We start from the raw sequence: 23766 nt of genomic DNA on the forward strand, positions 1-23766 counted from the left end.
CAAATTGGAAAGGAGGAAGTCAAAATATCACTTTTTGCAGATGATATGATAGTATATATAAGTGACCCTAAAAATTCCACCAGAGAACTCCTAAACCTGATAAACAGCTTCGGTGAAGTAGCTGGATATAAAATTAACTCAAACAAGTCAATGGCCTTTCTCTACACAAAGAATAAACAGGCTGAGAAAGAAATTAGGGAAACAACACCCTTCTCAATAGTCACAAATAATATAAAATATCTCGGCGTGACTCTAACTAAGGAAGTGAAAGATCTGTATGATAAAAACTTCAAGTCTCTGAAGAAAGAAATTAAAGAAGATCTCAGAAGATGGAAAGATCTCCCATGCTCATGGATTGGCAGGATCAATATTGTAAAAATGGCTATCTTGCCAAAAGCAATCTACAGATTCAATGCAATCCCCATCAAAATTCCAACTCAATTCTTCAACGAATTAGAAGGAGCAATTTGCAAATTCATCTGGAATAACAAAAAACCTAGGATAGCAAAAACTCTTCTCAAGGATAAAAGAACCTCTGGTGGAATCACCATGCCGGACCTAAAGCTTTACTACAGAGCAATTGTGGTAAAAACTGCATGGTACTGGTATAGAGACAGACAAGTAGACCAATGGAATAGAATTGAAGACCCAGAAATGAACCCACACACCTATGGTCACTTGATCTTCGACAAGGGAGCTAAAACCATCCAGTGGAAGAAAGACAGCATTTTCAACAAATGGTGCTGGCACAACTGGTTGTTATCATGTAGAAGAATGCGAATCGATCCATACTTATCTCCTTGTACTAAGGTCAAATCTAAATGGATCAAAGAACTTCACATAAAACCAGAGACACTGAAACTTATAGAGGAGAAAGTGGGGAAAAGCCTTGAAGATATGGGCACAGGGGAAAAATTCCTGAACAGAACAGCAATGGCTTGTGCTGTAAGATCGAGAATTGACAAATGGGACCTAATGAAACTCCAAAGTTTCTGCAAGGCAAAAGACACCGTCAATAAGACAAAGAGACCACCAACAGATTGGGAAAGGATCTTTACCTATCCTAAATCAGATAGGGGACTAATATCCAACATATATAAAGAACTCAAGAAGGTGGACTTCAGAAAATCAAACAACCCCATTAAAAAATGGGGCTCAGAACTGAACAAAGAATTCTCACCTGAGGAATACCGAATGGCAGAGAAGCACCTGAAAAAATGTTCAACATCCTTAATCATCAGGGAAATGCAAATCAAAACAACCCTAAGATTCCACCTCACACCAGTCAGAATGTCTAAGATCAAAAATTCAGGTGACAGCAGATGCTGGCGAGGATGTGGAGAAAGAGGAACACTCCTCCATTGTTGGTGGGATTGCAGGCTTGTACAACCACTCTGGAAATCCGTCTGGCGGTTCCTCAGAAAATTGGACATAGTACTACCGGAGGATCCAGCAATACCTCTCCTGGGCATATATCCAGAAGATGCCCCAACTGGTAAGAAGGACACATGCTCCACTATGTTCATAGCAGCCTTATTTATAATAGCCAGAAGCTGGAAAGAACCCAGATGCCCCTCAACAGAGGAATGGATACAGAAAATGTGGTACATCTACACAATGGAGTACTACTCAGCTATTAAAAAGAATGAATTTATGAAATTCCTAGCCAAATGGATGGACCTGGAGGGCATCATCCTGAGTGAGGTAACACATTCACAAAGGAACTCACACAATATGTACTCACTGATAAGTGGATATTAGCCCAAAACCTAGGATACCCAAGATATAAGTTACAATTTCCTAAAGACATGAAACTCAAGAAAAATGAAGACTGAAGTGTGGACACTATGCCCCTCCTTAGAAGTGGGAACAAATCACCCTTGGAAGGAGTTACAGAGACAAAGTTTGGAGCTGAGATTAAAGGGTGGACCATGTAGAGACTGCCTTATCCAGGGATCCACCCCATAATCAGCATCCAAACGCTGACACCATTGCATACACTAGCAAGATTTTATCGAAAGGACCCAGATGTAGCTGTCTCTTGTGAGACTATGCCGGGGCCTAGCAAACACAGAAGTGGATGCCCACAGTCAGCTAATGGATGGATCACAGGGCTCCCAATGGATGAGCTAGAGAAAGTACCCAAGGAGCTAAAGGGATCTGCAACCCTATAGGTGGATCAACATTATGAACTAACCAGTACCCCGGAGCTCTTGACTCTAGCTGCATATGTATCAAAAGATGGCCTAGTCGGCCATCACTGGAAAGAGAGGCCCATTGGACACACAAACTTTATATGCCCCAGAACAGGGGAACGCCAGGGCCAAAAAGGGGGAGTGGGCAGGTAGGGGAGTGGGTGTGGGTGGGTATGGGGGACTTTTGGTATAGCATTGGAAATGTAAATGAACTAAATACCTAATAAAAAATGGAAAAAAAAAAAAAAAATTTGAAACATGTGCAAAAGTGGTTTATGTTTTATTTACTGTGCCTCCTTTTAGGAGGACAGAGTGGTGTGGAGAGCCTGAATTCAGTTTCTCAAGTATGAAATTGCATAGCAATCTTTTATGGGCTGTGCTATCACGCTCATGGGGACACGAATACTAAGTTAAGTATAAGCACCAATACTCAAGTTGGCACACGATAGCTTCTCCTTAGCTAGTGAGATTCCTCTGTCCCAAAAGATAAGTCAGATCATCCTGAGGTTTTGTTTTGTTTTGTTTTTTTTAATTGTGCCAAGTGACTCTTTCCTTTAAAATACCCCAGTGGGGGCTGAAAAGATAGCTTAGAAATTGAAAGCACTTACAGCTATTTATCAGAGGACCAGAGTTCAAATCTCAGCATCCACATGAGGAGGCTCACAAACACATGGAATTCTATCTTCAAGGAATACAACACCCTCTTCTGGCATCTGTGGACACTGCACTCATTCACATGTACAGAGACATAAATAAAATAAAATAAATCCTTACAAAAATAAATACAGTATTGGGCAATCTGCTGTTGTGAAGCCCACTGGGTTTTGTTGGTTTGTTTCTTTGCTTGTTTTGTTTTGTTGTCTGCTCTATTTCTTCCAGAGAGCAAAGTTCAATCAGCAGGCCCGTGGAAGGAACTCAGACTTGGGGTCATGCAACTTTCCCCTGCACCAACTTAAACTGGCCAAACAGGGTTTTCAACAGAACTTTTGAAGAAGATACTGACAAAAACATAGTCTCCTTGTTCCCACGTGACTTGAACCTAAACGTATGTCAACCTGTCAAGCCACCATCCTCCCAACAGACAGCCTGTGACATTTGTCAGGGAAGCTTGAAAACTGTCACATCTTGATGGCAGAAAACCATCATCACTCCTGCCTAGCCACAAGGCACCTGCACTTGGATTCTTTCCTTTACCTGAGTTAACTGGGTTTTTGTAACACAATCAACTATTCCTTGCTTTTCATACACTTGGTACCAGGCTACCATTGACAGGCCTCCATCACTAAAAGTGATGTCAGCCTGTGCCTGGGGAATGCAGGCTGCATGTTCACCCCTTTCGCCGCCAAGTTTGAGTTTTACCTGTGGTTTCCTAACCTTGTATACCCACCCCTACGCTCCTAGATTCAAAGGTCCACCCCCACTTCTTTCTGCTACTTTAATGATTCTATTCCAAGTCCAAAGAAGCCTCTCTCCTAATTCTCTGGAGTGACTATCTAGGCCGGGTCTTATTGGCCATTGATGTGCGGTTTCCCATTATGCTTCTGCAGAGGCGAGTTCTAGTCATATATGTTAAGATGGGATGGATTTCTGACTAGCAGTTTTTTCCCTCTGCTCACTGAGTAAAGTCACAAACTTACTGTCGTTCTACAATATCACAACCTCAAAATAAACAAGAGTAAAAATAAAACACCTACTAAATGGGACTTCATTTGCAGGAAAGAAGTAAGCCATGTAAATTGCTCAATACTTATCTATCATTTGTCTTTCTACCAACCTCTCTATCTAGCCACCCAACTATCCATCAACTACCTATCTGCCTGTCTAACTATCCACTTACTAATTTGTAATTTATCTATCCCTCTGTTCCTCATTCACTTATTTATCAGGTCATTTATCTATGATTTATCTGCATATTTATCTGCCCAACTATTGTCTGTGTATTATCTATCTAATCTGTGTATGTATATATGTATGTATCATCTAACATCTATCTACTTATCATCTAATCTATCTATCTACTTATCTATATATATGTCTATCTATCTATCTATCTATCTATCTATCTATCTATCATCTATATATCATTTCACTACCTACCAGTATTGCATCTATGACCTATCTACTCGTATATACCTGTCCATCCACACAACTCTCATTTACCTATGTACCTAGCTTCCTATCAGAACAAGTCAGGTGTGTCCAGTGCAGTATGGTCATATACTTACCTCTCTGTTTAACCACTTTCTATATCTCTACCTACCCATCCAGCCAATATATATATATATATATATATATATATATATATATTCTACTTATTAGCACACTCCTGCCTGGAGCACATGGTCTCAGTGAATGTGAAGCTGTAGTCCCAGCCCCCAACTGCCCATTGAACAGGTAAAGCTAGACTACAGCCAGACTCCTGTGACTTCTGATCCTGTTCTGCTGTCATTCCCTTACAGAGTGTCACCCAGATGGACCCCTGTAAATCACATGTCCTGCTGTCATTCCCTTACAGAGTGTCACTCAGATGGACCCTCTGTAAATCACATGCTAAGAACACTTTCTAAGGTTCCATTTTTTTAAGGAACTCATCCTGAGATAGATAATTCCTAATGCCACAGAAGTGGCATTCAGAAATCAGGAAGGAAGGAAGGAAGGAAAGAAGGAAGGAAGGAAGGAAGGAAGGAAGGAAGGAAGGAAGGAAGGAAGGAAGGAAAGAAGGAAGGAAGGAAGGAAGGAAGGAATAGCAAAGAGCTTTAAGTTTTAGGGGAGCCTCAAGGGAATGTCTAAAATTAACAGAACAAAATACTCACAAAGATGCTGGAAAGTTATGAGAATCAGAGAAGTACAATAGTGATATGATCACCAAACACTGAGAAAAAAAGGACAGATGATGTGGGATTGTGAAGTAAATAAACTCCTGATGCCTACACAATGGACTTAAAACAGACAAAACAGCATTCCCTAAAGCTGATGGATCAGGAAATGTTGTGCCGGCATATTATTTAGATGTATGGTACACATCAGAGAAAAAAATGTAAAAATGGGAAAGAATTCCAAGTGTGAAACTCTAGCTTCAACACACATTTCTGTATCATATCAGATCTCTCTCTTTGCCTTATGCATTTATGGTGCATATGCAATGCACACACACACATACACACACACACACACACACACACACACACACACACACACACACACTCAAAGCCAGCAACATTTTCTTCTAGAATTGATTGCAAAATATCTCTCAATCAGTCTATAATAATAGCTAAGATTTAAAAACCACTAGGTCCTGAATTAAATGCTTTATTTAATCTGATTTCATCCTAGCTGATACCATGTAGGTTGCTTTCTATTGATATCCTTATATTAAAAGCTGGGGAACTGAGCCTAACACAGAAAAAAATTATTCCCAGGGTCATTGTTCAGAATGGAAAGTCCCTATACTCCCTTGGCAGCTGGGTAATTGTGACTCTCAGACAGCTGCAGATGCTCCTTGGAGGCACACTGCTCCAAGAGGAGACTGTTCTAAAAGCAACATCATTTGCACTCCTGTAGGCTTAGCCCACTCGGAGTCCACCTACAGTGGCTGTGTTTTCTTCTTCATGCACGAAACAAAAGGAATGAGATTTTAAACAGTACATTGAAACCTTCCTGGGCTTGAATTCATACTCTAAGAATGAGGGTTTTCCTTGATGAATTGAGAGGCTTGCTGTTTTCCATCAGTCCCTGAATTCTTGGGGTTTGAGCTCTGTTCCATTCCTTTGTGAGCTTGCTTACAGACTCCTGAGTAGCTTCATGCAAGCACCAAAGAGTGTACTTAAGAGTTTTATTCATCATTTGTAGATAATGCTGGTATACATGACGCAAAATGCCTAATTAGTGCCTGTGTGCATATTTAGAAAAAGAAAACGGTATGCCTAATTAAATCTCACTAAAAGGTTCTTTTCCTGATTTAAGGGAAACTTCAAGGCGTTCTCTCTATAGTCAAAAAAATGAAATAAATCTTACCTTTCATTTCGCTTTAGCTGAGATGCCATAAAAACCATCCAGCTCAACATTCAAAATTGAAAATGGATGCTGGAGCGTGATAATGGCTGGGAACAGTCTGAGAACATTCTGGAATCATAGGAGTCTCTTACAAACAGTTCTAAAAAATGATCACTGATGGCTCTGTGAAGCCCCATAGTGAGAATGAATAACTGGTCATGTGAGGAACCCCTAACACACTTTATTCTAAGAATTTGAACATTGGTCTCTTTCACCCATGAAAGTGTGACCCCCCACCGTTTCCTGCATTCAGCATGAATAGGGCATGCCTACCTCAGGCAGGAGCTCAGCTCTGCTCTCTTTCTGATCTACCCTGTCTTCTAGCATTTTCTTATCCCTTCATCTCTTTTTTAGTCCCCTGGCTCCAGCCATGGTACAGCCTTTCCCCAGGAACCCTGCTCTCTTTCCTTGATAATTGCTTTTCCTCGGCTTGGAGAGTCTCTCTTGAATGCCACTTCCTCCCAAAGATTTCCAGGATCCATCCATATCTGATATCTACTCCCTGCCACATATAAATGCTAACTGATTTTCTTCACAAATCTTTTGAATGTTTAAAGATTTATTTGCATTATTTTTAATTCTGTATGTGGCTGTGTTTGGAATATGCATCTGAACACAGATACCTTTGAAAGTCAAAGGTGTTGAATCCCCTGGAGCTGGAGTTACAGATGGTTGTGAGCTGACCAATATGGATACTAGGAACTAAATTCCTCTGAAAGAACAAGTGCTTTTACCTACCAATGATCATCAATCTCTCCAGCCAAAACCTTTTTTTTAAAATAAAATAAAAGCAAAGCTAGGGAGAACACTAAGTAAACTGTTCCCATACAAGCATGAAGATCTAAGATCAAATTCCTTAAACTTACAGGAAAATGGATACTGCTGTTGCACATCTGTTATCTCAGAAAACCTGTGACAAGACAGGATGCAGAGACTGGAGGATCCCAGGAAGCTCAGAGAGCAGCTGAGCTAAAGTTTGCAGCAAGGAAGAAGAAATGTCTCAACCAAGGTAGAAAACAAAGGCTGATCCCCAGACGTATCCTTTGACTGGCACTGAGTGCCTGCATTCACACACACACACACACACACACACACACATGCGCGCGCGCAAGAAATATTTTTGTTTGTTCATTTGAAGTTTAAGGTTTTTTTTTTTTTATCATTTGGCACAATGGATATATTAATGGATCAGAATATGAGGTAATGAAGGAAATCAAGGTACCAGTCATTTCCTCTGCTCAAGCAGAACTTGGATACAGCTAGGGGACTGCTGCTGAGAGAGGGAACTCTCTCCCCTGCACATACCAGGATAGCCTAACTAATCCCTGTCCTATACAGAGTAGACTCACCATTCCAGGGGACTGGGGCTAGGGGCACACACCTTTATTCCCAGCACTTGGGAGTCAGAGGCAGGTGAATTTCTGAGTTTGAGGCCAGCCTGGTCTACAGAGTGAGTTCCAGGACAGCCAGGGCTACACAGAGAAACCCTGTCTCAAAAAAAAAAAAAGTCACAAGTAATGCTATTACTCACTCCAAGAATTTTACTGAGAGGTCTATCAAATTTTCCAGTAGAAAACATCAGTCAGTTGTGTATTTCTCAAGACTATGTATGCCCTGAGTTCTCAAAGTCTATTTTCTATATTTCTATTTCCCTTCTAATTCTAAAATGTTGTATCTGATCTTTACCTAATTCCAACCAAGATCTTCTTAACTCCCCAGTGAGATATCCAAGTTTTAATGAATACACTGAGTCCTCTCATTCCCAGCTACCCAGGCAATCAGGATGGTTACCTACTGCCCATGAGTGGGGACCTTTGTTTTTACCTATTAACGGGTCTTTCTGACCATCTTCAGGAAAACTGGTAGCAAACAATAGAGTTCAGGCTTTAATGATCCCTCCTTGTCTAGAAATTTATTTAACACAAAGGTTCTACTCCCTCCTAATGCCGCAACACTTTAATATAGTTCCTCCGGTGGTGGTGACCTGTCCCCATGATAAATTCATTTTTGTTGCTACACTATAGCTGTAATCTTGCACCGTTATGACTCATAATGTAAATATTTGTGTTTTCTGGTGGTGTTAGACTACCCCTGTGATGATGTTCAACTACCCATAGAGGTCATGACCCACAGATTGAGAACAACTAATTTAAAGGTTAAGAGGATTGGAGTCAGTAACTAAAAAGACCCTTCCAGCTTTGACATTCATTAAGAGCCCTTTGGAAGGCATCCCTTTCCTTCTTGGTGGTGTCTTTCAGGGCTGACAGTATCTTAAAGAAAAGGACAGTTGATCTGGGAGGTTGTCAGAAAGTGGGTTGAGGTCAGGTTCTTGAGGTATTGGGAGTTCAATAGCCAAAGTTTTCAAAAGCTGGCTTCTTCCTCTGCTCTTTCTTGCCCTCATCAGGGGAGAAAGGATAGCCATTGTTTGCTTTTTGTTTTGCCACACAAAAGCTGGACCTGCGTTGGAGGGAAGAAAGAGGTTCAATGTCCTTGGCCAGGAGCCACACTGAAGGCCTGAATGGAGCTTCTGCCTCAGGGAGCCTCTTCTTATCCCCATGGGGGAGACCTTTACCTCAGCCACAGAAGAAAAGAAATAGCTGTCTCCAGTGTTCACTTGGTAGCACAAACAGAGGCTCATAACTCTGTGGAGGTGAGGACAGACCTGAGCCCAGGTCTCTTTGAACCAGGCTAGGACAAATGCTGAGTGGGGGCTTTTAGAAACACAACAAACACAGTGATTTATATTCATAAAGGGCTAAACCCAGAAAAGCTTCTGGAGGGCACACATGGTGGAACTTTTTGATCTTTCAGAGTCCGAACCTAATGAAAAATGACGTAGCAGACCCTTCCTGTGAGATTCAGAGTCTAGAGAGTTGCCTTCCCCATGAAGGTAATTTGCTTTCAAGCCAGGGCTCAGATGTGGAAGGACTGAAAGAAGGGCAGAACAGGTCCTGCGTTGTGATGACATAAGCTGCAGGACTTTTACAATGTTGAACTAGAAAATACAAGTTTCTGCTGCCAGTGCTGTTAGAAACTGGGCTTGAGAACCAAATGCATTTGGAACTGCTTGAGCAGTTGTCTCCCTTGATCATCTCGAGTTTGAAGAAAGACACTCGGGTGATCCCCTAACAATAACATCTAACACAACAACCACATGCTCCACTCTTCAGCATCTCTCACCATGTCCCCTTATGATCTTCCCAGTGTGAGATCCATCTCTTAAATTGTTCCTTACTTCAGATCATGGAGGGTCCCAATCAAAACCTTCTAGCTACCTCTTCCCACATTAATCTAAGTGGTTCGTGAGTCCTGAAAATGCCCTCTGTGAAATGGGAGTGTTCACTATGACCTGGGAGTGTCCAGCATAAGCTGGGAATGTGCAGTGTGAGCTAGGAGCAATCACTGTGATCTGGAAATGACCACTGTGACATTTAGTGTCCACTGTGATATGAGAGTATACATTGTGACCTAAGAGTATTCTCTGTGACTTGGGAGTTTTCACAGTGACCCAGATAGTAGCCAATGTGACTTGGAAGTGTCCAATGTGACCTGAAATGTTAGGTCTCTGGGACCTAAGAGACCTCGGGATTCTAGGAGTGCTCATAATGAACCGAGCATGTTCACAGTGAGATGGGAATGTCCACCGTGACCAGATGCCCTCTGTGACCTGAGAGTAACCACAATGACCTGGGAGTGAGTGCCCTTTGTAATCAAGGGGTTCATTCTTTGAACTAAGAGTGGTTATGGTTACCTGGGATGTCCACGGCAGTGGGTGGAAATGTCCTGATGATGTAGGTGAAGAGAGTATAATACAATATCACCCAATGACACCCTGCACACCACTCAGCTTTTAATTTGCTTTTCAAATCTGAATGGAGAATAATCCTCAAGATGCCTGAGAAATTAAGGCTCCTGTGACTTAGTTGAAGTATTTAGCCTTGAAACTTCTATCAGGAATGGGAATGTATTCTATGTTCTCTTTTACTCCTGCAAGTATTTTCAAGCTGACACGTAGCAATTGTGGGCATTGATTGGGGCAATATGTAACACTTCCACAGAGGTGTACAATATGTGCTGATCAGATCACATCATCTGGCATATCTGTGGCCTTGAGTGTTTAGAACTCACTGGGCTGGGAACTTTTGAAATCCTCTCTAGTGGCTGTTTTGAAATATCCAGAGTTTCTACCTATAATTTCTATTATCCAGATGCATCCCTGCACCCATCAGCCATTTTTTCCTATGCCCTTGCAACATGGATAGATGAAGAAGACATCGGGTTAAACTGACTAATACACGCACAGACAGACAACTGCAACATGTTCTCATTCAAAGTGGGTGTTAGGCAAAGAGGCTCAGCAAACTTGAAGACCAGACTCAAATCTCTAAGGTCCATGTAAGGGTAGAAAGAGAGGATGGGCTCCCCAGAGTTGTCCTTTGACTTACTCAAGCACACTGGCAGTTCACAACCCAATGCATGTGCACAGACATCATGCACACATACACACATCACCTAAAACATTAAGGTGAGTGCTGTGGTTTCTCTCTAGAAAACCAACATTGTAGCTGTAGTTGCTAGAACCTTGAGTAGGATTGGGGTAGTCAACCTTCCTGCCAAATGTTTGCCCACCTTCATCTGTGTACAGGGTATCCTGGCTCAAGTAGAGAGGAGCAGGACTGCATCCAAATCGAGTTACACACTGTGATTACATTTTCTCCTACTCACAAAGTAGCTTAGAACATAGCCCACTTTCATCAGCCAACATTCCGAGCATCACTGCAAATTGTAGCAGTTAACAATAGGAAAGAAGCATGCAGAGAAAGCTTTGAGAAATTGTCTGTCGGCAGTTACATGCGTAAATTAAGTGGTTGGCTCAGAAGGACATAGGGGCAGTGGCTCACTCACAGCCTTGGTTTCCTGCTCAGCCTGTTTGTGTTCATTTTTGTATAATACTTGACTGTGCCACTAAAAATGTATCAAAAAGGATATGGAGCTGTCACAGTCACATGACTCTGGTTGATCCTTCATAAGGAACTTCATGGTCCCATACATTGTTCTTCCACTTCTGTTTGGAGCAAGAGAGACTACAGTGTAATTATTTGTCATTTGGATTTAGAAATAACTTGAGCTCACATTTCCGAGTACCACACAGTTGCAATCTTTCAGACATCTCTATGCCTCAGTTTCTTTATAAAAGAAGAACAAATGCACTAATCCTAAGGAGTTGATGTAAAAACTGTGCAATATGATTAATGGGTAGTACACAGATCATTAGGTGATTATAGTAAGTGCTCAGTAAATCCTGTTTAGCAGTAACAGGAGCAGGAAGGTACTTTGAGTGGCATAAGCAACATGGTACACTATGTAGCAAGGTTAAAGTAAACAAAAAACAGGTTTTCATCTTGGCTCCTTTTAGCAATTTTGCTGGCTTTGTCACATGTTCTCTTTGCCAGGCAAATCGTGCTGAGTGATGACTGATGTAAGAATTCCTTGGTTTTGGTACATGCACATACATGAATGACGTCTATGGGAAGAATAGAATAAATCACAGCACTACTATCAATCCAGTCACTAAACGTAAATTTACAAAATTTTACTTTTCTAGAAACTTACTTGGGTGCTGAGTGTATCAGGATGAAGCCTGTCCTTACCGCAGAATATCAATAGCCTTGTTGAAAGAAGGAAACAGAGAGACTGTGAGAAAGAGAGTAAAAGAGAAGGGACAGTACTGATGGATGAGCTGAGCTGTGAGGACTTATGTTATTTACACACACACACAGGCACATACACACACACACATACACACACATTCACACACATGCACACACACATACACACAATACACATATACACATTTATGCGCACACATGTACACACACATACACAGATCCATGCACATACACACAACACACATACACATTTATGCACACACAAATGCATGCACATACACACAACACACATACACACATTTATGCACACATATACACACACACATACACACATGCACACACATATACATACAACACACATACACACACTTATGCACACACATACATATACAACACACATACATGCACACACATATACACACTTACACACACACACATATACACACATAAACACACATACACACACTTATGCACAAACATACACACATAAACACACATACACTTATGTACACACATATATACACATACATGCACACACATACACACATACATTCATATATACATTTATGCACACATATACACATGTACATGCATGTACACATACATACACACACATACACATACATAATCACACATACATACACACACACATTTAATGAAGAAAAATACCTTGTAGGTGTATCCAGCCATTTGGGTTTTATTTAATTCCAGATGTAGTCAAGTATCACAGTAGGAGTGCCCAAACAAGAACTGAACAAGAATAACACTGAGAGCCAGGATGATGTGAAAGGGGGAAATTTCACAGGCCTTACCCATAGACAAAGACTTAAAGACCATTAATGACTGCTGAGAACGGGAGAAGTGGCCTCTCCCAGGAATATGGCTCCTAATTGGTTACCCAATAGAAAGTTATCAGTCTTGAAATACATACATACAAGTATCATTGAATGGTTCCATTTATATGTTTATGGTTATATATGTAATAAAAATAATCAAAGAAAAAGATGCCATCAGTTTGAGAATCTGAGAAGGGTGTAAGGAATTGGAGGAACAAAAAAGAATAGGGAGAAATTATGTAATTATAATTAATTAAATGTAAATTAATTAGCATGTAAATTAATTACTAAATAATTAATTTAAAAACAAAAAACCAAAAAAATTGATGACCAAGATTAGGGACTTAGGCCGTGAGGAGAAGTTGAGTATTCAAAGCCTTTACCTTTTCTTTCATTGTGGAATAGGTTTTTTGTTTTTTGTTTTTTGTTTGTTTTTTGTTTTTGTTTTTGTTTTTTTTTGTTTTTTTAAGCAGTAACTGTAATGCTGGCAAGTATGTGCCAAACAAATAGGTCTATGTGTTCAACTGTCTGCCTGGAAAGATGGAGGTGCGATTACAGGGAGAACTGCCAGGGGTAGGAATCACAGGAGGGAAAGCTTTTGTCAGCACAGGAGGAGCCCAGAGAAAATTTCCTAGGTAAAAGGAATGCCTAGTGCCAGCTCTCAACTGTGAAAAAGAGCTGGGGACACCCAAATGGAAAGGAATCCAGCACTAAATTAGGAACTGATCCACAGCATGGGGTAATCTGCACTCACAAGGCCACATCACTCATTCACTCGCGCATGTGCTTACCAGGTATTTATTGAGCGTTCATGTCTGCCAGCATGCCTTGAAATAACAGGCTGTGTTCTGTTGGTACGCATTAAGATTGATGCAGATCTAAAAGCTTTTTTTGGTGTGTAACACTGTTCAGACGAGATCCCTTTCAAAAGTGAAGCAGGAATAAAGAGGGAGAACCGAGTCCATGATGGATGAAGTTCAAGGTGCCTATGTTGAGATTCAGTGTAGAAGTTAGCATAGGAGGTAGACAGGAGTGTTCTGGAAGGCAGAATAACAGGATGCCTGGAAATCGCAGGGGAGGATGAAGGAGTGATTGACAGGCTGGTGAAGCAGGGAATAAGACCCCGCCCCCTTGTTCTCTGCGGTACCCCACAGTGGTGCCTCTGCTCAGCTAAATCTCTGCCTCCTGTGGCTGCTACCCTCCTCCACATGCTCCTCAGGTCTCCTCCTGTACTTGCAGCTCCAACTCTGCAGGACTTTAAGTCCCAGCTCTGCCAGTTAGCCAGTTTCAGCTTCTCTCTGCCATAGTTCGGAAGGCTGAGGCAAACTAGCTGATTGGCTTGCCCTAGATCAGGCAGGGCCCTGTTAGATTACTCCCTTCCATAATAGCCACTCACTATGAGCAAGGTGAACGGGTCTCCAGTGGCTTCAGGGATCTCCCAACTCTACTTCCTCCAGCACAGCAATGGGAAGAGTGTGATTTTGAAGAATATAGCAAGCTGTGGGCAGGCACCCTGAATGGGCAGCAGAGCCCTACCACATGCACAACCTCTCCTTGTGAGCGAGCATGTCTCTAACAACAGGCTCCTTCCCGCCGTTGCCAGATATACAAAAATAAAGCATACTGTTGGCAGATGTGGTAAATAAAGCATGACATGATGTGTTGATGATCATGGCGATGACGGTTCTAACACACAGGACACTGCATGTGAACTAAAGCGACAGAACAATGCTGATAGCAGGGCGATCTGGGAACCACAGCACAGCAGGGAAGGTGATTGGGTACCGCCTACTCATTACCTCCAGCTGGTGACTATTGTGCAGGGATGTGACTTAGAATCTTTCAGCTGTGGCTTGTCAAGAAGTTTCCAGAAGTGTAGATCATGATGCAAAACTGTAAGGATGGGATTTCAGTCAGCTTCCTAAATATTTCACATGTTCCGTCCTTATCAAGGACCTTAAATCAATGGTCTGTTTCCATCATGGAATAGATATGGTAAGGAAAGAATCAAGTGATGTTCGGGTAAATGTTTAACCTACTCTTTAGAAAGGAAGCAAGAAGCAGCCCAAGTCATTGTCACCCAAAGTTGACACTCTACGAAAGCACTTAGGTCACCTTAAGTAAATTTGGGGATAACTTCTGTTGCTAGGGACTCAGGATCACCATGATGAGCCTCATGAAATCCCATAGTTCATTTCGAGGTCACTGTGGTCAGATGAATGCTAGGATGCCCTCTGGAAAGTGATACTCTCTAGGGAAAGGACCCATCTAGCATGGTTCTTAGGGAGAAGATACCAAGAAATTCTGAACATTTGAGACATCAAATAAAGAATGATTTTAGTGTAGTGATCATGATACCTCCAGTTCCTTGATCATATCAGCTGAGAGAGAAAGGGAGAGAGAGAGAGAGAGAGAGAGAGAGAGAGAGAGAGAGAGACTGAGACTGAGACTGATTGGGGGATGGGAGTAAGTAACATGGCCTGAAACCTGAAGGAAGTAATTCCTGCATTGGTCTGTATATGATTCAGACAGAAGCAGGCACATCATTAGAAAATCCTTCCTCCAAAATGGGCAACATTACACTGGCTGTAGTGGCACATGCCTTTAATCCCCAAATTCAGGAGGCAGAGGCAGGTGGGTCACTCTGAGTCTGTGGCCAGCCTAATCTTCATAGTGAGTTCCAAGAGAGAAAGACAGAGCAGATAGTGAGATCCTGTCTTGGAAAAAAAAAATAGCAGGATTTTTTTTTTAAAAGAAAGGAAGGGAAAAAAAAGAAAAGAAAAGAGAAAGTGGGCAATATTGTAGAGCCCGATATGTATTTGTTAACAAACTTTATACATCTGAAGAGGCCTAAGAAAAAGAGGCCTGAACAGGAGCTGCTGGGGTAGGGGGTAGCCCATGTAAGCCCTCAAGCCAGCTGGTTAATCTCCCCATCCTTGATCTGGCCTGCTGGCTCTCATTTGCCTCTGATGTAAGCCATAAGTAATTAAATCACAGCCCTGGCTCTCTGTTGCTAAAACGGACCGAGTTTTAAAATAGATGCCCTGGCAGACTCTTATGGGTCTGGGCTTTTCATCCAGTTCTGATAAGCTCCTTGCTACCCACTGTTCCTCTCTCCTCTGCTAACTGCAGTCTGTGAGCTGGTCCTTTGGATCTCAGCGATGCAGGCAGCAACGGCGGGTCATACCAGAGCCAGAACACATCACTAAGATTCTTAGTCCAGGAGGAGATGGGGTTAATCTTCACGTTGGATAAACTTGCCAACCTAGAGCCACCCAGCAAACTGTATGATTTTACAAAATCTGCAGCAGTAACAGGAGCCTACAGCTGGAGTCTTAGCTTGGCACTAAGCTATCCACTTTTTCTCTCTGGTTTTGAAAGGAATTTAGTAAGTACATGTCATTATCAATGGGGAAAAAAAAGATTCACACAGAGAACCACGAACACTCCTTGGGTTCTTTCTGTGCCAACAGTAATTAATGGGTAACCAGAGTTCACTATGTCCTGGGTTCTAAGCTAAGGTCACCCTTACTTAGGAGCACAACATTATCTCATTCTGTCTTCTCAAAACTGCCCACACTTCACACTCAGAGGTGAGAGCTGGAAGCTTCACACCTAGAGCGCACACACCACCAAGTTCTGAGCCCCGGGCCTTGCCACAGAAGCTTGCCTCTGAATGACGGCTGTGTCAGTCTCCTGGGTCAGAGTCTGCTCATTGTTCTGCTCATTTGGCTTGGAGAGCCTTGTACCTGTCTCTTCCTCCTGTCCATCAAAACAGCACCTGGGCACCTGTCAAATGCTCAAGCATCCTCCCCAGGCCTCAGAAAGCAGAAGCTAACCACCCCCCATGCTACCCAAAGAAAGCACACAAGAATGCTCTGACCTTGTGGGATCCCTTGTAGACATAACTCTTGGAATTAGGAATGCCTTTCAGGGTCTGGGGAGATGGCTCAGTTAGTAAAGTCCTTGCTGGACAAGCATGAGATCTGTGTTCGATATTCAAATCTCATTTGAAAAAGCCTGGATTAGTGATGCACCCTTAGTCCCAGCATTAGGGGTGGGGAAGCTGGATCTTTAAGGTTTCCTGTCTATGTAATTCAGCCTAACTATCAAGTTCCAGGATAGTGATAGAACCTGTCTCACAAAACAAGGGGACAGCTCTTGAGGAGTGACACCCAAGGTAGACCTCTGGCTCCCATCTCACATACACACTAGTATATGTACCCACACAGAGAGATGTATCTACACATGATCACATGTTCTCTCTCTCTCTCTCTCTCTCTCTCTCTCTCTCTCTCTCTCTCTTTCTCTCTCTCTCTCCATGAATATTCAGTCAAATATTCTGAGTTACTAGAAAAGAAACTGAGGCTTAATAGGTGACTCGACCCATCCAAGTTCTAGAGCCTTGAAAGCTACAGCAGGCTCTTATGCTCTGGACAAAAGTACAGGGGAGAAAATGAAAGCATCTCTCACCTTACTCCTCTTCCTGGTCTCATTGTCCTCACCAAGCCCCATCCTAGGTCTTAGTTCCTAGGGAACTGCTGTTCTACATGCAAACCACCAAATGACCACAGGGATGTGGGTGATTTTGGGTCATCACCATGGTGCATTTCTTACTCTTATTAGATTTGGATCCAGTCAGGAAGATGGAAGAAAAGGAATTACATTCAGAGAGTTGGTATTTTTCCTCCTGTTAAATTGAGCTGTGGGAGGTATGATATGCTGAACTGGTACATTTTAAAAGACAAAACCCCTAATGTTTTAAGGAGTGTTTTCTCCCCATTAACATGTTGCTTAGCAACATTTTTACAATATCAGCAGCTGTGTGACTTGGAGCTGAATGAATGTCTAGAAATGCAGAAAGAACCAAACAGGGGAACGCAGGGCCCTGGTAGCATGCTGCCTTTGTTAGGGAAGATGGGGGTGTCCTCCAACATGGGACACAGGCGGCCCGTGCTTCCTTCCAATTCAGTTAGACATTGTCAGCTGACCACTTTGAGAGTTGGGTTCTGGTTTTAGCTACATAAATTTTTACCAATTTTTATGTGATGAAAAGCTTCAAATACATACAAAAATAGAACAGTGTTATGAACTCTTTTATATCTATTACAAAGCATTAACATTTTGCAATTCACGGCCCATCTTCTTTTACTTATTTTCCCTACTTCATCTTCTTTAGAAGTCAAGATGTATCGAATATCTATCATTTCATCCATGAATATGTCTTATGTCAGTCTCAGGAAGGAAGGGCTTTGTAAAAATAAAGCACAATTATGTCATCCCATCAAACCAAAAGTTACCAGCTTGTCTTGTGATGTCACCGAAGGATGAATGAGAGAGGCAGCTTCCAACTCTCTGGGGTTTCTCATTTACATTACAGGGAAGACCTCAGTAAGTGAACAAGGCGGTCACTTCTCTGTGCCTCCACTTCACTTGATCATCATCATCATCATCATCATCAACAACAACAACAATAACAACAACAACAACAACACCTGTGTACTATGTCCTGCAAAGCCTCCTGGAATTAGAGTAACACATTTTTGAGGGTTTAGTTTTTATTTACTTACTTATTTATTTCCAAATAATGTTGGTCTTTCCAGACTACTGAGTTTGGTGCTCACAACCAACAGTCTCTAACTCCTGTTCTGATGGCCTCTATAGACACCTTCACAAACACACACACTACAAACACACACACGCGCGCTAACTCCTGTTCTGATGGCCTCTATAGACACCTTCACAAACACACACACTACAAACACACACACGCGCGCGCACACACGCACACACACAATACGTACATATACACACTTCCACACACGCATAAACACCACATGCACACAAAAGAAAAGAAGAAGTAAACTTGATCAGATTGAAAATTGATCTCTTGGTGAAAGAATCAAGCAATGGGATTGAAAGGTCAGCATTGTGCTCTGAGCAGAGAGATGTGAATAACGGACATGTTTTTGCCCAAAAGTGGAGCCTCTGGCATGGCCTTCACTTTCCTTAGCACCTTTACAGTTTGATTTTCAGATGCCACTCATAATATTTTTTTTCCTTTGCTCAGTCCTTCCATCCTTTCTCTATCCCTTGGCTCTCTGAAAGATGTCTTTCTGGAGCCAATAGCATTTTCCTCTCTCTTTTATTAACTACTCAGAATTTTGTTTCTGGTTTTGCTGCTGCTAGTTGAAAGGTACAGTTAAATTTATCCATACGATTGATATGTCTTTTTATTTAATGCTGGTTTTAAAAGACTTTTTTCTTTATAAACATGTGTGTATTTATACATATGTGCATCTGGATGTGGGTTTGTTGAAGTGGACGTAAGCGTGGCAGAGTCCAGAAGCCACGTCAGATCCTCTAGAGCTAGAGTTACAGGCATTTGTGAGCTGTTCCATGTGGGTGCTGGGAACTGAATCCCAGGTCGTCTGCAAGAGAAACAAATGCTCGTAACCACAGAGCCATCTCACCAGCCCCTAAAATGCCAAACTCAATTATTTAGATTAATTTAAAAACCCTATGTGTGCATGTATGTGTCTGTCTATGGGTTTGTGCACCAGTGAGGTTTATTTCTTCTATGCTCTTTCATAGATATACCTCAAAGATGTTGATTTGAAAACATGATTTATTAAATTTATTCTTCTGTATTCTTAATTCACATATTAATGAAAATGTATGTTGCTATTTTATTCATTACTTTTGTGTCTTTCCTACCCTGCTTTATGTAATGCCCTTAGACCTTATTTATTTATCAGAGTTATTTTATGTTCTTTCTCAGCAATAAAAAACACAGAACTATATGGCACCATCTTTAGCTTCACCTCATTTCCTTCTGGCAGCTAAGTGAAAGATTCCTTTATTCCTAATCAGTGATGGCACGGCAACACTCAGCTTGTTCTTCATGGGCCCTGCATGTTCTCCTTCTACTTTTTAAAACAGCATCTATGATTTCACCTCATACTCTATACTCTTTTAATAAGTGTCACTTATTATTAGCTGCAAAGTATATGAGTACTGCCCAGCATTAATCCTTATATCAATATCCACCCACAGGTGTAACTTACTGTTCTAGTACATTTCTCAGTAAGAGGCAAAGAAGACCTAACCCTTAAGGTCTCTCTCTCTCTCTCTCTCTCTCTCTCTCACACACACACACACACACACACACAGTATAATTCCATCATTACCACCTGCCCTTTTCTCCCTCCAACTCCTTTCATATACATTCATTTCCCCTTGTTCTCCTTAAAATTTATGACCTCTTTTTCTTTAATTAATGGTGTGTGTGTGTATGTGTGTGTGTGTGTGTGTATGTGTAACAACAATTAAAGATATTTATATATTTTAAATATATAAATTATATTCCTAAAGTACAATGTACAATCTGCTCAGTTTGTATAATATTACATGATTCTAGGGCTGACCTTTGATCTTGAATAACCACTTCGTGTTCTCTCCCTTGAGGCAAACTGTTTTTACCATTCTCCAACTCCCATAGTTGCCTACAGCACTTTGTCTATGGCTGGGGCATCATAGGCTTTCACCCATCCATGTATTCATTCCGGGCTGAAGGTATGGCTAAACCATTACAAGCACCTGCTGCTCTTGCAGAAGACAGATTCAGATACTGAGATCCACTGGGTGGCTCACAACCATCTATAACTATAGTTGCAGTTGACCCAGCACCCTCTTCCAATTTCCATGGGCACTGAACACATGTCTAGCACAAGCACATACACATATACAGGCAGGACACTTACACATATACAATAAATCTAAAACAATAATTTTATAATTACATTCCTCATGGATATGTGGGTGCACACAGCAGGGCATACATATGGAGGTTAGAGTACAACTTTCAGGAGTTACCTCTAGCCTCCTACTATGTTAGACGTGGGGCTGGAACAAACTGGAACAAAGCTTGGCCCTCCATGGGAAGCACTGGGACCTACTAAGCTCCATTTACCCTCCATTGTGCTTACAGGCTCACATAAGAGCTCTTATCTTTATACATGAAAGTCAGTTTGAGTATATAAAAAATAATATAAAACAAACAAACAACAATCATAACAGTTTAAATTTTCTTTCTTTGAAACTGCAAACCTTATTCCATTGTATGGTAGTATTTAAAAAACTACTTAAAAATATAAAAAAAAACAGCTATATCAGGGTCCTTTCAGCAAAATCTTGTTGGTGTATGCAATAGTGTCTGCGTTTGGTAGCTGATTATGGGATGGTTTCCTGGGTGGGACAGTCTCTGGATGGTCTCTTGTGAGCCTATGCCAGTGCCTGGCAAACACAGAAGTGGATGCTCACAGTCAGCTATTGGATGGAACACAGGGCCCCCAATGGAGGAGCTAGAGAAAGTACCCAAAAGCTGAAGGGATTTGTAACCCTATAGGAGGAACAACACTATGAACTAACCAGTACCCCCAGAGCTCGTGTCTCTAGCTGCATATGTAGCAGAAGATGGCCTAGTTGGCCATCATTTGGAAGAGAGGCCCCTTGGTCTTGCAAACTTTATATGCTCCAGTACAGGGGAATGCCAGGGCCAAGAAGTGGGAGTGGGTGGGTAGGGGAGCAGGGTGGGGGGACGGTATAGGGGACTTTCAGGATAGCAATTGAAATGTAAATGAGGAAAATACCTAATAAAAATTGGAAAAAGAAAATATATATATATAAACAAAATTGATCATATTTACATTCCCCCCACACACACTTTTTTAATGTATTCTTTTGCAGACAGTCTGCTGTGTGGCCCAGGTGGCCTTGAACCCCTCCTTGCAAGCTACCCTCCTGCCTCTACCTCCAAGCAGTTAGGGCAATATTGTCATGTTGCTGCTGCACCTGACACATCTTTCTTTCAAGTTCAATGAAGATATAAGAATGAGTGTTTTTCTTCCTCATTCTGTTGAATTCCACACTGAACAGTATTTCTTTTTCAACAAATAATTCTACATTTGGCTATAAGAAAGTTTTCTTCACATGTATCTTCAGTGTTTGTCTTTCCATTGCTTTTGAGGGCTCACATTTTTTCTCTGCTTACACACCTTTGCTGGGCTTCTTTAGTTCTCATTTTCTTCCTGACTTTCCACTAAGCTATATGGCATTTAAGTTATCTCCACATTCTGGTTCATTCTTTATTCCTGAAGTAAATTTTCTTTTACTTATAAGCACCTCCTATGTTGTCTCACCTTCTTTAGAATGTTAAGTTTAATTCTAGTTTTCGTATTTCTTGTTTTATGTTTGGTTAATTCCTCTGCATTGACCTTCTAACAACTTTGAATGAGATACAGATTTAGATCTTGTTTTATTCTGTTGCTTACATTTTTTTTCTGAGACAGCTACTCTGTAGGCCAAGCTGGCCTAGAACTCACTGTGTTTCCTAAACCACCCTCAGACTCATAACATGTCCTCTCCTTGGGTTCCTTGGAGCTGGGTCACAGATGTAACACACTAATCAGCTTTCTTACCGTTTAGTAACTGAGAGACACTCAGAAACAATGATAATTCTGTCTCTCTTCCTCTCTCTTTCTCTCTCTCTCTCTGTCACACACACACACACACACACACACACCTGGGTTTCGCTTCATTTACTACCACATCTGCTCTGTTTAATTTAGATTCTTTATTTATTCAGTAAATTAGCTGATTCCTGAGGGTGCTTCAAGAAGAGGTCTTCATGGGTCTCATTGCATCTTGGTCCCCTCAAACCTTGCATTAATGCCATGTTCTTATTAGTAAATTAGGGGGTTACAGAAAATATTTTAATGGCACTTATTTTGAAATCGTTCTGACATGCTTTGCAATTATTGTGTATCTGTAATCCTGGAATATTCCTGGTACAAGAAATGCTCTTCCAGATCCTGGGATCTCAGGGAGTAGCAGGAATATTTTGTGAAAGGAGAGCATCACTGGATTTCTGTCTATAATGTTTAGTGTCAATTGTCAACTTGATAGAATTTAGATTCAATCATCAGGGAAATGAATCCTGGGCATGAGTTTGGTACAAGGGGTTATTTTTGATTATGTAAATTAACATGGGAAGACTTGTCCACTGTGGGTGATGTCACTCCCTGGCTAGGACCCCAAGCTGTGTAAGTAGAGAAATTGAGCATAGCATCTGCCTGCATCACTTATTACTCTGCTTCCTGACTGTGGATGTCATGTGGGCCATCTGCCTCAAGCTCTACCAATTTAGCGTCCCTAATACAATGGACTGAACCTTGATGTCCTCAATACACAATGGTGGTGACCAGAATAAAACCTTTCACACCTGAATGGCTTCTGTCAGAGCGCTTTATGACAGCATCAGTAAAAAACAAACAATAAACAAAGTAACAGAACAAAACAAACCTAACACACTGTGTATACAGTTACTTCAGAAAGCATTGCTTTTGGAAAGTTGTGGTGGTTTGATTAGGTTTGGCCTTCATAGACTCGTGTGTTGGAATGCTTGGCCCATGGCGAGTGCCACTATTAGGAGGTATGTGGAGTAGGTGTGTTACTGTGGGGGTGGGCTTTGAGGTCTCTATGCTCAATCTCTGCCCAGTGTGGAATTCCAATCCCCTCTTATCTGCCTGCAGAAGATAGTTTCCTCCTGTCTGCCTTTGGATCAAGATGTAGAATTTTCAGCACCATGTCTTCCTGGATGCTTCCATGTTTTTGGCCATGATAATGGACCAAACCTCTGAAACTGCAAGCCACCCTCAAATAAAAGTTGTCTGAAGAGATCACTTATGCAATGAATATAAACATCACCTGTCAATAAAAAGCTGTTGGCCTATTAGCATTGGGAGGAAATAGGAGGTGGAAATTCCAGCAGGGAGAGAGGATTCTGGGATAGAGTCAGGCAAGAAAGATTTGCCCTGTATGTAGAGTATGATGGTCACATGAACCTGAGTAGAGATAACTATCCATGTGGCATGATATAATATAATAAGTTGAATATTAAGCTACAAGCTAGCAGGAATGAGCCAAAGTTTTTGGCCTAAGCAATTATTCATA

Source organism: Mus musculus, chromosome 11 (genome assembly GCF_000001635.26).
Source record: "Mus musculus strain C57BL/6J chromosome 11, GRCm38.p6 C57BL/6J".
Taxonomy (NCBI): Eukaryota; Metazoa; Chordata; class Mammalia; order Rodentia; family Muridae; genus Mus; species Mus musculus.